The following is a 16,544-nucleotide window of genomic DNA, read 5'->3' as shown; positions in this document are numbered from 1 at the left end:
AAGATTAACTTTGGGCTGTTTTCAAATCATAGACCCCTTGCACATGAAACATACACATGCTCTTTGATACACCTTCCATCATAAAAGTCTACTCAAACTTCTACAGTCCACCAGTATCAGTAAATATGCTAATCTCTGAACTAGTAAAAGCCATCTACATAATTCCACATTAGAGAAATCTGTAACTAATGAAGAGGCTGCTGCTAGCAAACAACTTTATATTTCATGGTTTCATCTACAAATAATGTGCCTGTTGCCCTTGAGGAATAAATTGCCTATGTTGCATTAAAAGCAATGATACACTAGTAATATTGCAATAGGGAATGGATGGCAAACTGATAACAGGTTCATAGTTACTACTAGATATCTTCACCAAAACGGACTACAGCATCCACCCCCCTTTACAACACAGTACAGTATCAGCAATGCATCTACCTACTGTGGGAGAAGAACCCACAACCTTCTGCATCAAAAGCAAGTACACTACCTGTTGTGCTATTAACAGTACAAGCAGACTCTGCATAAGCAGCACTAAACTTAAGTTCCTCTGCAGCTCTCAACTCCTTGTAAAATGTTGATACTCAGCTGTATCTCTGAACTTTGCAGCATAAGAAATCTGGAAAAAGCCAACATTTATTGGGGGGAGGACAAAAGCCCAAAAAACAGGGACACATTTTAAACATTGCTTGTATAATTTTGAAAAGTTGCTAGAATAAAATGCTGTGTTATCACCATGCATGTCTTGAACCCGAACCATATGCACTATAGTCAGTGCAACATACCACTATGCTAAATCAGCAGTTTGAAAAATAGGAAGACAAAGTTAATGGCTATCATTTAGATGGCTCTCAACTTCTTTGCACAAAAACCTGGACAAACAAAGCAAATAATGAGGGAATACAAATTCAGTTCTCACTTCACACCTTAGCACAAAAAAACCTGGACAAACATCAAAAACAATAATGGGAGAAATACAACTTTAGGTCTCACCATAGCTCACAACCATTAGAAAAGCAAATCTGAACAAAGTTCAGAAATGGTGGTGGTTAGGGACTTTAGGCTGTTCTTACCCTGAAGCAAAGGTACAGGGTTTGAGCCTGAACACCTATAGCCAGCAGGTGTATTATGTGGGGGCATTTTCACACACACACACATACATACACACACACACACACACACACACACACACACACACACACACACACACACACACACACCCTCTTGAACGCCCTTGCTTCAAAGTTCACACACTTGCCTTGAATGCCCTTGCTTCAGCGTTCACACACACTTGCCTTGAACGCTCTTGATTCAACGTTCACACACACACTTGCCTTGAAAGCCCTTGCTTCAAAGTTCACACACACTTGCCTTGAACGCCCTTGCTTCAAAGTTCACACACAGAAATTGTTGATTGCCTTGAACGCCCTTGCTTCAAAGTTCACAAACTTGCCTTCCTGCTCGCGAATCCATTGCTTGCCTTCCAAGTTCCAACTCACTTCAATTGTTGATTGCCTTCACACACTTGCCTTCTGATAATCCATTTGCGATTGTTTCCCGCTCGCGTATCCATTGCTTGCCTTCCAAGTTCCAACTCAGATTGTTTCCCGCTCTCAGCCAGCCGGACATGATGTGAGCTCATGTCCGACCTTTAAGGTATCCTCCTTAAAGGAGCCAACACCCTTTAAATACATACTTTTTTTTTTTTTTTTCAAAAAAGCTACCCCCTTCTAAAAAGGTTGTACTGAAATCAGTACAGTGCGTATGCCTCCCGACGTCCCTGCTACATAGGGCTCTACTAATTGGATAAAATCTGGATTTCTTTCCTGTCTTAACAATCTTTTGACATTGCTTACAAACTTTTCAGAACTCTATTATATATTTTGTAATGCTTAACCACTAAAAATTTGCATAATTTCCTTTTTGTATGGCCTAAAAATTTTATTGTTTGGGCTGTATCTAGCTCTGCTTACTGATAGGCTCTTGGGAATACCAACTGGAGATTTACATTTCTCTCTCTCTATCACTGTTTAACAGTCCACTTTCTACACAATAACCCCTTTTTCAGTATCTAGACACACATTTCTCGATGTCTAGGACTCCTCTTGGCTATCTCCCTCAAGTTTTGTAAAGTGAGACCTAAAACTGTGCTTGCCTCAACTTTTGCTCTCTGTATTCTTCCCCATTTCTCCTTCTAATGGAAGTCTAGTAGTCTTTCACTACTATGTCTCAGAGTTTCACTTACTGCTATCAGCCATTTCTTCTTCTGAAATAAGTCCTTCCAGAGGATGTCTAGTAGCTTCAGTCATCTGTGACTCTGGTTCAGGCTTTTTGCTGCCACCTTGCTCCATTCTGAAATGAATTGCCAGCTGCTATTGGAGATGTGGACATTGTCTGGATCTCACCCATACTATCGTTCCCACATGCTTGACTCCAAGTTTGATTGTGTGTAACTGTGTGAACAAAGGGTATACTGTTATTGCAGTCATTACTCATTCAAACATCTTCTGCGATGACATCAAACACTCATACTTGCTTGTCTCTGTGACTCTCTTTTCAGCCCTGACCAATGACATCTGAAAAAGAGTTCCTGTCATAGCCCTAACCAGGTGGTCTGCATGTTCAGGTAATGTTTAATCTGGAAGTTAGTGGAGATAACTAAATCTCTGAGATGTTAATTAGCTACTTCCTGTGCCCAGGATTCAGGGTTTGATCCATGTGACCTTCATTTGCCTACTGTGTGACTGTGAGCAAATTACTTAACCAGACGGTGCTCACAAGTAACCCATGGAAAAGGACAATTTCATCCAGCAAGCTTTCATGGTCAAACAATAGGTCAAAAATATTTCTGATCCAACAACTGTAAGCTTAATGTCAGCTATAGCTGATGAAGTATCCCTTTTAGCAATCAATTCTCTGCCCTCTGGGGGGATAGGGTACAGGTCCTTGTGATAATCTGTATAATTTTTTACTTTTAAGGCATCCTGTCATTTCTATAGTGGTACTTTTATTCACTCTTACATGTGGTTTTCGTTTCTCAACCTGTCATAAGCAGTGCCCATAGAAGCCATAGCCACTCTACAAGTGTGAATCAGGAGAAAAAACAGATTTGTGCAGCACATAGCTGCACATTGTGGATACCACCCATCATGCATTGATGGGCAGGATGGCAGTTCAGTGCAGGCTTACAGTAGAGTGATACAACTGTCCAAAAGTATGGCCAGAACAGACAAGCTTGGAGTGATAGGGAGCAGTAGCATGGTCATCACACATGGCAACATGGCACTAACAGGCAGTACACTGTCCTCCTAAGCTGGCCATGCATTGCTCAGTGGCGGCAAGGTGACTTAAGAAATCAGCAGTGTGTTACAAAAGGTCCATAGTGCAACCTACTTACAGCTTAGCATGATGTCATAGGCCATGATCTCAGCAGGATGGTCCTATTGACATGGTCATGGGCAGACATGAGTCCTGTAGCACAGGATAAGGATAATAAATGCATCACATTATAGAAGCAATTTAGAGTGTAGCACAATATTTGCATAAAACTGAGCTACAAGGTTCGTGTTAGGGAGATAAAAGATTCGGTCATAATAATCCCTATACCCACATTACAGCAAGCGGCTGTGATCTACCAAATTCTGGAACACCACAGCACTAAAGTAAGCTATAGACAACCCAAATGTAGACAGGAGTTGTAGTAAGGCAGCACAGACCTACAGTAATCATACATTTATTAGGCTAACTACTTTAGTGGGAAGAATGGAGGACTGACAGGTGCATTTGAAGGGGATGTGACAGTATAGTCAACTGGTCATGACTGTCCAAAGCCCACCTGTCAGAAGCCACAATGCTAGGAGCTACTCTACAGATTGTGAGTGATACCACCACAGAATGGAGAGGGTGGGAGGTGTCAGAAGGAAAAGACTATGCTGTAGAGGACTGGCTAGCCGCCACACAGAAAGGAGGGAGGTATTCAGATTTTACTGTGCAGTCCGCAAAGGAGACTGGGTGCAGCTGGTCATCTAAGGGATCTTGTGTGTCACAGCTTACCATATACAAATTGTGACCTATGTGGCTTATAGCCTGCACATTACACAGGTTCATAGGTAAGTACTAGGTTATTGGCCGTAGGGCCAATATAAGCCTAGCCAAAAAAGTACCCTAGTTTTCACCACCCAAGAAAATTATTTTCCTGTGCCCCTGTCGAGCAGAGCCACAGAGGTGATCCCCAGGGTGAATTTCCTATTTCCCATTCAATCATCAAGATTTTTCTTGAAGAGTGCTAATGAGGAGCTTTGTTTGATATAGATAGGTAGTTTGTTCCAGAGTATGGGAAGTCTCTGGGACAGGAATCTATCCCTCCAGCATGTTCTATTTATTGTAGTGACAAGGTTTAGGTCCCTAGAGCGTGTAGTGCAGAGGGATTGGGATTTCTTTAAGTGGAGCATGTCCAACAGCTCTGGGTTTGACATAGCTTTGTATGTTAGGCAGAGATCACCTCTGAGTAGGCAATATGTGACGGAGTAAAGCTGGAGTTGTTTGAGACGGTCTGCATGGGGCATCTGTTTGAGGCTGGTAATCCTCTTTGTGAGGTATTTCTGCGGCCTTTCCATTTGTTGTAGATGTCTTGTGGGGTACATACCAAAAGGAGCATTGTACTCTATAATGGGTCTAATGAGTGATGAGTAGAGGGGAACAATGACCTCTTTTTTCCTGGATGAGAAACCTTTTGTGATGAGGTGTGCCACATAGAAGGATTTCCTGACTACTGTGGCGATGTGATTATCAAAGGAGAGACTACAGTCCACCACTGTCCCAAGGTCTCTTATCACACTTTCGGTGTTGAGCAGGCTACCTCCTATATGGTAACTCATGGGTACAGAGTTTTTACCAAAGGTGATGACAATGCACTTTTTGGCATTGAGCTTGAGTCCATGGTTCTGACACTAGGCAGCTGTCTCAGTGAGGCCCTTTTTTAGGATGTCCACATCATTAGGAGTTTCGATTATGGCTCCTAGTTTGCAGTCATCTGTGAACATCATCAGCCAAAGACCTTCTGTGTTAGCCTGTACTTCAGAAAAGTAGATACCAAACAGGAGAGGACCCAGGATTGAACCCAGCGGTATTCCACTTGTCACTGGCCTGAAGTCAGATTTGGAGTCTGCTACTTTCACAGTGTGGGTTCTGTCAGTGAGCCAGTTGGCAACCTATCTTGTGACATAGGGATTTATACCTAGTTTAGTGAGTTTGTCTATAATTCCACAGTGTGGGATGGTGTCAAAAGCCGTGGCGAGATCTAGATAGGCTGTGTGAACCACCTTACCCTCGTCTACGGCATTGGTGACTGCTTCAAAGAAGTCTATCAGGTTTAGGAGACATGATCTACCTTTTACAAACCCGAATTGGATGGGATCCAGAGTTTGGAGATTACCAATGTCTTTGTGTATAAGATCCATGATGATATGTTCCATGGCCTTGCAGACCAGGCTCATTAGGCTAATGGGGCAGTAGTTTCCGGGGTCCATGGTGGCTCCCCCTTTCTGGAGTGGTATAACCATCGCTGTGTGCCATTCAGTGGGCACAAAGCCTGAGGTGAGGCTATGATTGAACATGGTGCTTAGGTGGGGAGCCAGATCATTCTGCAGTTCGTGTAGAACGCAGCCTGGGATGCTGTCAGGTCCCATGGATGCTGTGTTCTTGGCTTTAGAGAGTGTGTTTTTTACCTGTGCAGCCATGATTACAGGAACTTTGTATACTTCTGCTATGGAGATGGGCCCTTTAGGGGGTGAGAGGGGGGTAAAGTTAGCACTGAACCAATCTGCCAGGATGTTGGCAATATCAATTCTTTCTGTATATTTAGTGTCATTGTGCTGTAATTCAGAGCAGATCTGAGTGTTGCCATTGAGATTTTTGACATAGTTATAGAATGCTTTGTGGCTATCGTTAGAATCAGAGGCAATTTTGTTTTCTTAGCTAACTTTGAAGGATTTTATGAGGGATCTCAGATTCTTACTGAGGCTGACCAGGGAGTTCCTCCAATCATGGGATTTTACTCTATTTTGCAACTGTTTCTTTCTTCTGTTGTAGGGTTTGTTTATGGCAGGTGACCACCAGATTGGCTTCCTTTTTTGGAGGATAGCATCTTGGTTCTGTTAGGGATAGCACGATCCATGCACTCGTGTAAGTGCTTATAAAGTGCATTTGTTCATAGTGTGTAGGATTCAGCAGTCGTACATCTATTGTCCGTCTGCATGGGTGTCATGAAGTTTGCCACTTCTGTCTTAAGAAGCGTGAAGTTGGCTTTGGAGAAATTTTTTACAGTGGTTTCCCTAATGGGGGGTGGGGGCAGGATGTGGATGTCTAGGGTGATTAGCTTTTGGTCGGATCTGACCAACGAGGGATTGACCTCTGGTGTGGAACACCAGTCACCCATGTTGCAATGGCCAGGTCTAGGATATTGCTGCCCCTGCTTGAAGTGTGGATAAGTTGATCCAAGGCATTGGAATTTATGAATTCCAGAAAACATTGAACAAAAGAGTTGGTACATGAGTAGTTTTCCCAGTTAATGGTGAGGTAGTTGAAATCGCCCATTATTAGGGTGTTAGGTTGTACCCTAATATTTTCTAGTGTATCAAGAAATGAGGAGTTGGAATCCTGGGGCATGGTGGGGGATCTGTAGCAAGTTAAAATTTGGATTGTGGTCATGCCCAGAGTTAGTTGCACTTGGATAATCTCGGCTGCATTATGCTGAGCAACTAGCCTGGAGGTGTGGATAGCCTTAATGAATATGGACACACCTCCGCCTTTAGTGTTTCGGTCCAGGTTAGGTGGCCGTAAGGTGTGGTATGAATTATAGCCTGGTAATGCAGAGGTGCTCTCTGGAGCCTTGAACCAGGTCTCTGTCACTGCACAGATGTCAATGTTCTCCATTTTAAGGAGTGCCTCAAGTGAATGCATTTTGAGGTTTAGACTTCTAGCATTGAGTAGCATTACCCTCAGGTTTTGCTTGCTTGTACCTGTTAAGGTGAGGAATTTGTCATTTGAACCTTGCCTAAAAAAGGCACTGTAGGGGTGGCAAGAGCCTTAGCCAATATCTGGTATCCCAAGGGTGACAGGTGCACGCCATTTCTGGCAAAGCATCATGGTCTGTCGATCATGTCATCCCAGTCAGACAGATACTGGATCCCCTTATAATGACACCAAAAGCTTAGCCAGTTGTTGAAGTCAATCATTTTGTCCTTGTACTGTTGTATTATTCTGGGTGATGGCAGGATGCTACTCAGTGCTAGGGTCATACCTGCCTGGGCTACAAAATTGGAGAGCTACTCCATGTCTCTTTTCATGTAGTCCAGGGAGGTGCATCTCAGGTTATTCACACCAGCATGGACAATGATAGAGTCATATTTGTACTTGTTGTGGAGTGAGTGAGTGCATGCATTATGTGGTGGATCCTGGCACCCGACAGGCAGCTGACAGTAATTTTCTCCTTGTTTAGCCTGGTGAGTGGAACATCAGTGTGTCTGACTGTAGAGTCACCTATGACTAGAATGTTGGATACGTTATTATGCCTTATGGGCTGTGGTTGAGTGGCACACTGAGTTTGTGGGCTATGTGTCATTTGGGTTGTGTTGGGGGGGGTGGAGGTTGCTTGTGTTTCTGCTTTGAAGGTCTCTGTTTCTTGAACAGATTTTTATTGAGAGCCTCCGCGAATATAGGTGCGTGTTTCTTGTTTTTATGTGTGTGTTTTGGTGTTGTAGGTTTTGAGGGACTATGTGATGAGTGTGGTGTGGTGCAAGTATTTACCTTCTCCTCTTGACTGTCTAGTCCAGTCTTGGGTGAAGAGAGCTTTGCTTCCAGTTTGGTTATATAAGTGCATCTCTCACAGGTTGTAGTGTTGGGTGGTAGGAGGACAGGGTTGTCTGTGTACATGAGGCAATTGTTGCATTGCCCCAAGATGCCCAGATTCATCAGGTACTCAGGAGAAAACACTGGGAGCTGACCCTTAGACATGCCTGGATAGGTGCTTATTTATTAAGTACTAAAACTGGTTTCCTCTAGGCAAGTGAGGAAAGTTGAGTGCTGTAGTAATTTGTAGCTTATTTAGTGCTTACAACGAGTTCTGAACAAGTGCTGAGCTCAAAGAAACAGATTTTAGTGCTAAAACTAAAAAAACTGGCTAGTTCTAAGGGAAATTTTGAAGAGCAGACTTTATGGCACCGGGAATACTTGAACCCTAGCTAAGCGGCGATGCATAAAATGTATATATAGAATGTTGCGTACATGGTGCCACTGCCTATCAACTTAGTGTGGCTTAGACTATGCCAGTGTTGTATAGTAACCATGTGACCATTGATAGGGGACAGGGGTTATGTTTGCAAACTAGCACTATTCGTAGTTGTACTCACAGATATACAGATATCAGAATGGGACCAAAGGAGAGTTAAAGGCTGGAGAAGGTCATCCTCAGTAAAGATGGATGTGGTCGGTTCCCTATCAGAAGCCTGAAACACTATAAGCCTGAAAATCAAAATCCTGAAAACTATAGACTGAAAGTTCAAAATCCTGAAAGCCCAAAATCCTGAAAACACAAATAATGCTAATATGTCACTATAAAGACACTAATATCTACCAACTGACCCTGACCCTAACCCTAACCCTAAGGTCCGTCACTATCGCACACTCACCTGACCCGCGTCCTAACCCTAACTCACTTAAACCGTCCCTAACCCCAATATTTGTCACTATTGCATACATGCCTAACTTGCGCCCTAACCCTAACTCACTTAAACCGCCCCTAAGCCTAACATAAAACCAACCGCACACTTACCTGAACCCAACGCATGACCCAACACCACAGGGCTAACAATAGCAAAGCCACAATGACGTCAGTATGTCCATTTTGTGTTTTCAGGATTTTGAGTTTCAGGATTTCGGGCTTTCAGGATTTTGGGCTTTCAGTCTATAGTTTTCAGGATTTTGATTTTCAGGCTTATAGTGTTTCAGGCTTCTGATAGGGAACCATGTGGTCATACAGGCATTATACACCCATAATTACTGGATGCTGGATCATGACAAGCATGGCAAAGCCTTCTGTGATAAGGTGTGACAGGGCCTGATTGTATGATGCCACTGCTACTGGTAATTGTAACAAGAAAGCACAGCAAGTCTGATATAGAGTGACTGATATGGTCCTGCAAGCACTGAACAAGATGCATGCCATCATCAGGGAGAGAACAGCCACAGGCAGAAGACCATGTACACAGAGCACCCTCACAAATATGGGGAAGTTGCTGTTATCTCTGTCCATGGACAATAACTGCAGACTTATACCAGGAAGAAGCCTGGATGTTGGGGCTATGCTGATAGTGACACAATGTGTGTATGTTGGGGATGCCTCAAGTTGGTACACTCATGTGCTTTTAGCATAGCACCAGTGCTATACCAATGGCAAATGTGAACATATCTGTTTTACAGGTACATCAGGGGTGCAACAGCCGTGACCTGTAGTGCAGGGTACATATGTATCCTTTGGCCTTGTATACTCTTGGCAAGTATCGGTGTGTGTGACACGGTGGTGGGGTGTCACCTATGTTTCAATAGAGCCACAGGATTTCCCTATCTGCCTTCACATATGCCACTAGTGTGAGATCATACACTAGAAGCTGGGACATGCCAAATGAGCATCACTGGTGCCTGACAATGATGGCAGCCTGCCCATAGCACAGTCAGACAACGAGACACTATCATCAACATTAACACCCAGATCAGAAAATACACCTGTGGAGAGCATCAGTGCTTGCCCTACATCACCTGTGTTTAGTGATGACCAGTCTGTCCACAGAAGCCCATCACTGTGTACCCAGTCCTTACCTGCACACATGGAGGCAGGGGGTAGTGCTGTCACTGCTCAGCATGTATGCAGCATGCAGGAGAGGCATTGTGCTGGCCATTACTGCCATAATTACCACTCATTCCCAAACTGGGTATCACTCTGGACATCACTCAGCAGATAGGTAGGTCAGTGATCCAGGCACAGACAAATGCCATTCACGCCCTCTCAAAAAATACTATGATGTGCGTCATGTAGAAGGATATACATGAGGCTCTGTGATGCTTGTGCAATGGTATGGAATACAGAGACCAAGAGCACACATTCACACTGTAGGCAGTGAAAGGCTAGCTGGCATCTATTGTCACAGCCATAAATTATGGGGCCACTGCTCACTGTCGCTGCACCAGGAGCCATCTGCATGTTGTACAGTCATAAGCAAGGCCTACAAAGTTGTCTCACACCACTCAAAGGCCTGTTTTGCCTGCTAGATTTCCTGTAGCTGCCACCACCACCCACCCACATGGCCAGTACTCATACGCTTCCACTGTGAAGTACACACCATAGGAGGCAGATGGTAAGTCTCACTGGTGATATCCAGTAAGCAACACCTCATTGTGGATGTGGTCATTCACATTTTATCATTTCCCCCACCTGCGGGGACACACCAGCTGACATACATGCTCACAAAGTGCTATGCCATCTACAGCACATGAGGCTTCTTCTCCCACTACTACATGGCTACCCATACCATCTAGCCAACTTTCCCCATCTGGAAGCTCAACTACATATCTTGAAAGGGTAACTATCGTCCTCTACCACTCAGCCATCTGCCTGCCATAACCCATCCATCCTTCCACATATGATAACATTGTTGTTCCTTTCCACTGTCCCTCACCTTGTCTTTCAAATATTGATGACTGTGTCCTGCACACCACCAGACTTGTGTTGGTTGGACAATATCTGATACAGAATCACCAGACAATGCACTGTACTACATAGACTAGGTTTATTATTGCATGCATCATGGCCCATAGTTGTGAACCAGATGCTGTCTCCTTGCCAGTCCTGTAGTGTATTGTCCCTGCCTCAGCTTTCATGAGGTTTAAGTACAGCCAGTTCCTCCAACAATTCTTCACCTGGCTCCTCCTCCTCCTCTGTTAGTTCCAGTATGACTGGCACTTCAGTAGTGTAGCTCTGCTATAGCTGTTTATGAAGAACTATACTGCAAAGTATGAGAAAGCCAATAGATATCTTGCTTCAAGCACTGAAAAAATATTGCAGATCACCATTGGGATACTTAAAACTGAGCCTTCAGCACTCCAAACACATAATCGACAATGTTGTGAGTCTGTAACAGTGATGTGTTGTATGACATCTTTGCCACAGTCAAAGTGCTGCAGATAGGTAGCATGAGACATGGTCCAACGCATATATTTCATCACCTGCACAACACAACACAACAGTGGACAATATTATGAATGGACTACATCCTATACACCTGTGGGCACCTTTTCTGATCCAGAGAGATGGGGGTTGGGGGCCTGCATGGATCTACGAATTAGTTGAAACTGCGAGAATTTATCCTACTGGTATAAAAGCCTAGAGTTTGTGCATCAGTGAAATGCAGTTACCTGTGCCTTGTATATAAGCAAACTTCTGCAGGTTAAAATCCTCTGTAGGAAACACTGTCTCTAGTCTCCCACTGTTCACAGCTGCTTCAAGAGCTGACAGTTTGTGCAGAGGGCAGCACCACTGCAGGTCATCTAATAGTATACTACTAAACACTCTCACGTAGACCTTTAAGTGACTCTCTCCTACTACTTCCCATCTACTAAGGATCTGTTATAATGGATAGGCACTTCCCTGTCATCTCTGTTACTGGCATAGTGGATATGGACATCTTGAGGCAGTGTAGTAACTGCCTCATGTTCACTGATAACCATTTAATTTTAGAACAGACAAACAGTGTGTGTGAGAGATTTAGATACACAATACCATTGGAAACAAAACTCACAAAAAATGCAAACCAGGTTGTCAGCATTACACCCAAAACACTCACTACCAACAGTTAGGAAAAAACACATAGACCCACATATGCGGAGGTACTCACTTGTAATCTACCCAAATCTCCAAGACTTCTGAATAGCATCTCTCAGTGGCCCCACGCACACTCAAAAGGACAGCACTTTACACAACAAATAACTGAAAATTATAGTAGCCATGCTTCCAAGCCCATAAGTCAACACACCATACAGACAAACATTCTAGTTATCGGATACTCCATTGCAAAATATACTGATGTCCTCCTTGCCAAGCTAAGCAAGGAGAAGATTAGATCACAGTGTCCTGTCTGTCTGGAGCCAGGATCTGCCAGATCATGCATCCACTTAATACTTTAAACCACAATGTCCAGAATGACATGGTCATAGTCTATGTGGGTATAAATAATCTAACACGTACTTTACTGGACTATATGAAGAGAGACATGATGGAGCTCTCTGAATATGTGTCCCAGGCAGATATGAATCTAGCCTTGAGTAACATCCTATCTTCACCAATAATGATGCCGAACTACCAGCAAAAATGATTGACTTCAACAATTGGCTTAGATTCTGGGTCATAGCAAGGGAATCCAATATCTGTCAACCTGGGGAGACATGATCAACAAACCATGATGCATTGCCAGAGATGGTTTGCACTTGACACCACTTGGCTTCTGGATATTGGTAAAAACTTTATCTATCTCCATAGTGCCATTTTTAGGGCATGCCAAGTTGTTAAATTCTCCAACATAACAAAAAAAATGCTCCTGACTGCCTAAGGGTACTGCTGCTCAATGCTAGGAATTTAAATAAAAAACTGCTTTCCCTGGAAGCACTCCTCACCTTAGAGAATGCAGTTATATGTGCAGTCATGGAAACATGGTGCAGAACCATGGAAAGCACCCTGGACATCAAAGGCTACACTGCCTTGCATACATTTCAATCCTCCTCAGCTCAGGATAAAACAAAGGGCTCAGTCTTAGTGTTCCTAAAGGACAAGTACACTGCTAGACTGATCCAAAAACATGACTTACTTCAGCTGCTCCAGGCCCAAATAACCATAGGTTTGACCCCCTAATATATTCTTGCTAGCTACAGATTCCCTAACATGAGTCTGGAAAACAACCACTCCTACCTAAACCTACTGAAATTTTTTTAACATTCAGCCTAACACCATACTTATTGGTGACTTCAACTACCTCCCCATAAACTGGGAGACTTATATGACCCATAATTCACTTGCTCAAACGTTTTTGGACATCGTCAATGAAAAAAAGACCATGGAGCAACTAGTTAGCTCTCCAACTACAGGTACAAATATCCTAGATCTTGTGCTCACGAACATGGGGGGATGCTGCTCACTCCTATACATTAACTCCCCCCCCCGCCGGTAAGATCTGACCACAAAATGATCTCCTTTAGTATTAAAATTAACCTAAAACCCCATTAAACTCCAAACCTGTTAAGAACTTTGCTAAGGCCAATTATCTCAAATTAAGTGACAGCTTATTAAACATCCAAGCCCCTCCAAACCCTGATGACACTGAGGCCTACTCTGAGCTGTACACAAAAGCACTTTACAACCACATTCATAGCTGCATACAGGAGGCAGTACATGTCCGAGTCAAACCTGTCATTACTGGCAAAAATAAACCATTCGCTTGGACCCCTAGCAAAAAAAGACATTTGCCAGTATAAAAAAAGAAATTCAAGAGGTGGTCAAATTTGCAAAAGCAAACTATGAAGCAAAGATATCCTCCCAGGTGAACGATAATATAAGGCTTTTTTTTAATTATGTTCATAACCTCAGGGTAAATGCTCAGCAATGTGACAAGTTAATCATGAGCAGCAAAACTTATGCCCAGCCTGAAACTATAGCAAACCTCCTGGCTGACAAGTCACCTCCTACCACATCCAAAGAAATACCTGCAACCATCTCCATACCAATCATTACCAGGGAACAGGTCCTTACTGCACTGCTATAGCCAAAACATAGCCACCATGGATCCAGACAACATTCCAAGATGCCTCTTAAATAGCTTTAAAGAGAATCTGTCAGGGCCACTAGAAACCCTCTTTAACCATGGCCTGTGGAGAGGTTTTATCCCAGAGGAATAGAGGACTGCAACAGTCATCTCTCTGCACAAGGGGGGGGGGGCATCAACTGACCCAGGGAACTAAAGATCCATAAGCTTGGCCAGTCTTATGTGAAAGGCCATGGAGAAAATTACCATGGATCTAATCAGTAATGACATATGAACTCTCCAAATACTGAACCAGACCTAATTTGGTTTTGTTAAAGGGAGGTCTTGCCTGCTCAACCTGGTGGACTTCTTTGAGGAAGTCACCAGGGCCATGGATGAAGGTAAAATAGTACATACCATTGCTCTAGAACTGGCCAAGCTTTTGACACACACAATCCCCCACTAGGGGATCATAGATATACTTACTGAGTTAGGCATAATCCCCTACATCATCAGATGGATAGCCAACTGGCACACTGATAGGACACATGTTGTCAGCATAGGTGAACCCACTTCCATTAAGAAACCTGTTACTAGTGGTGTCTCACAGGACTCAGTGTTGGGACTCCTCCTGTTTGGTATATACTTCTCTGAATTGAGGGCCAATGTTGGGGGCCTTTGGTTCACCAAGTTTCCCAATGACATTAAGCTAGGAGCAATCATTGAATCCCTAAATAATGTTGACATCCTACAAACAGACGTAAATATGACAAACGACTGGTGTCAAAAGTATGGCCTGAGATTTATTCTTCTTCTTTCAGCTCTTCCTGGTTAGGGGTCACCACAGCGGATCACCTGTCTGCTCATGATTGGCATCAAACCTTTTGATAAATCAGATATATTTGCAAATTATAATATTAATAACACACCCCTAAAAGTAGACCCAGTGGTGAGACACCTAGGAACACAGATAGATAATAACCTAAATTTTGACCACCAGGTGGCTACATCCATAATTGAGAACAATGCTCCTTTCTACATGTACCTAATCAAGCAATTACACCCACTGGATCAGCCTCAGAGGTTCCTCACTGAAAATATACAAAGCATAAGGAATAAAGGTCCTATCCTTTTACTCCATCTCATGTTATTTATTGAGAGAGGACTTATGCCTGGCCTACAAGGCATTCTCTGATCCAGCCCTGATGAAAATATTACATATTCACAAGAAAAATAGTACGAGGGTTATGCATTCCATGATCACTTCATGGACCTCAAGCTTATTTGTGACTCTAACAGAACTAGCTGGAGAGACAGATTTGTATCCCAAAGGCTACTTCACATATGGAATAAACTTCTCCATCTTCATAAAACAAAGCCTGTCCCTCACTGTCTTCAAAAAATAATTTGGATAAATGGATGGAGACCATAAATTCACTCCCAGTACTGCCCATGTCCCTTACGGATGACTTAGGGCTCCAACAACCAAAGACCAACTACCCTGATACTACCCCACCCCATATCTGGGGAATTAAGACATAATATTGTCATATCCTGGGTATTATTGGCTGAGCTTATAAAGGCTCCTGTGCCATTAGCCTTGTAATTACCTATGAGCCTATGAACCCTGCACGGATCATTGATATAGGTTGTATGTGTGTCAGATGCGGGAATTGTGGGAACTTCCTACATGGAGCAGCATCATACTATAAATTACACATTGTGCATTGCATATCCCCCAGCAGTTTACAGAGTAAAAGGCCTTCCAAGTGATATAGTAAACATCATGTGGAGCAGGTGGGGCCTGGATAGCAATGTGGGAGCAGATGCATATCCCAGCAGTATTTTCTTCCTAGCAACATTGTGCTACATGTGCTTCTGAATGGTCTCCTCCCTGAGTGTTGCTGCTCACCACACTATTTTACATAATATACTGCCCCCTTGTTTCAGAATACCTCCTTCTTATACTTTAGGTATTTGAAACACATTTGTGATAGCATTTTCATTATTTAAACACATACCAAGAAGAAATGTTGGGCTGGTCAGTTTCCAGCTTGAAGTTGCAAGAACCCAAACAAATCAGTTAATATACAGGGAACCCAAGTAATCTCAATAGGGGTGTCAATAGTTGTTTCACCTAGAGTGTTCCACCTAAGAATCTTAAATCATTTTAGAGAAGTGAGGCTTTAAATTCACAGCTAGTTATCAGGCATAGAAACAACTTCATGAAGTTGGTGGCCATGACACCTATCAGCAGTATATTCTGAACTATTTATGGCTTTGCACATAATTTCAAACATAAGGGTAACAGGATTTTCAAAAATATGGGATCACTTTAATTGATATAATGTTACTGTGCAACATATTAATTGCATGAGGTTACCCATAGCAACATCAACATGTTTTCCATTCAGCAAGGAGAATTAAGAAATGCAAATGCAGTTATATAGATTGTAGACTACCAATGATTTACTCAATCATTCAAACTGTTAAGATTTTCATCTCTGTTAATTTCCCCAAGTCTTGCTGTTCTCCACATTAAATAATACTTGAGTGATGTGTAGACAACATATCTAAAAGGTTTATATTGAGGAAACAGGGAAAGAGAGCTCTTATTTGCTATATAAACTCCAAACAGTTAACATATCTGGACGTGCAAGCTTGCATAAGGAATCAAAACACTGGTAATTTAAATAGCTAGATAAC

This window comes from Protopterus annectens, chromosome 1.part2, assembly GCF_019279795.1.
Source record: "Protopterus annectens isolate FY-2018-M chromosome 1.part2, PAN1.0, whole genome shotgun sequence".
In the NCBI taxonomy this organism is placed as follows: domain Eukaryota; kingdom Metazoa; phylum Chordata; order Ceratodontiformes; family Protopteridae; genus Protopterus; species Protopterus annectens.
Note: the sequence above shows the minus strand (reverse complement) of the source record.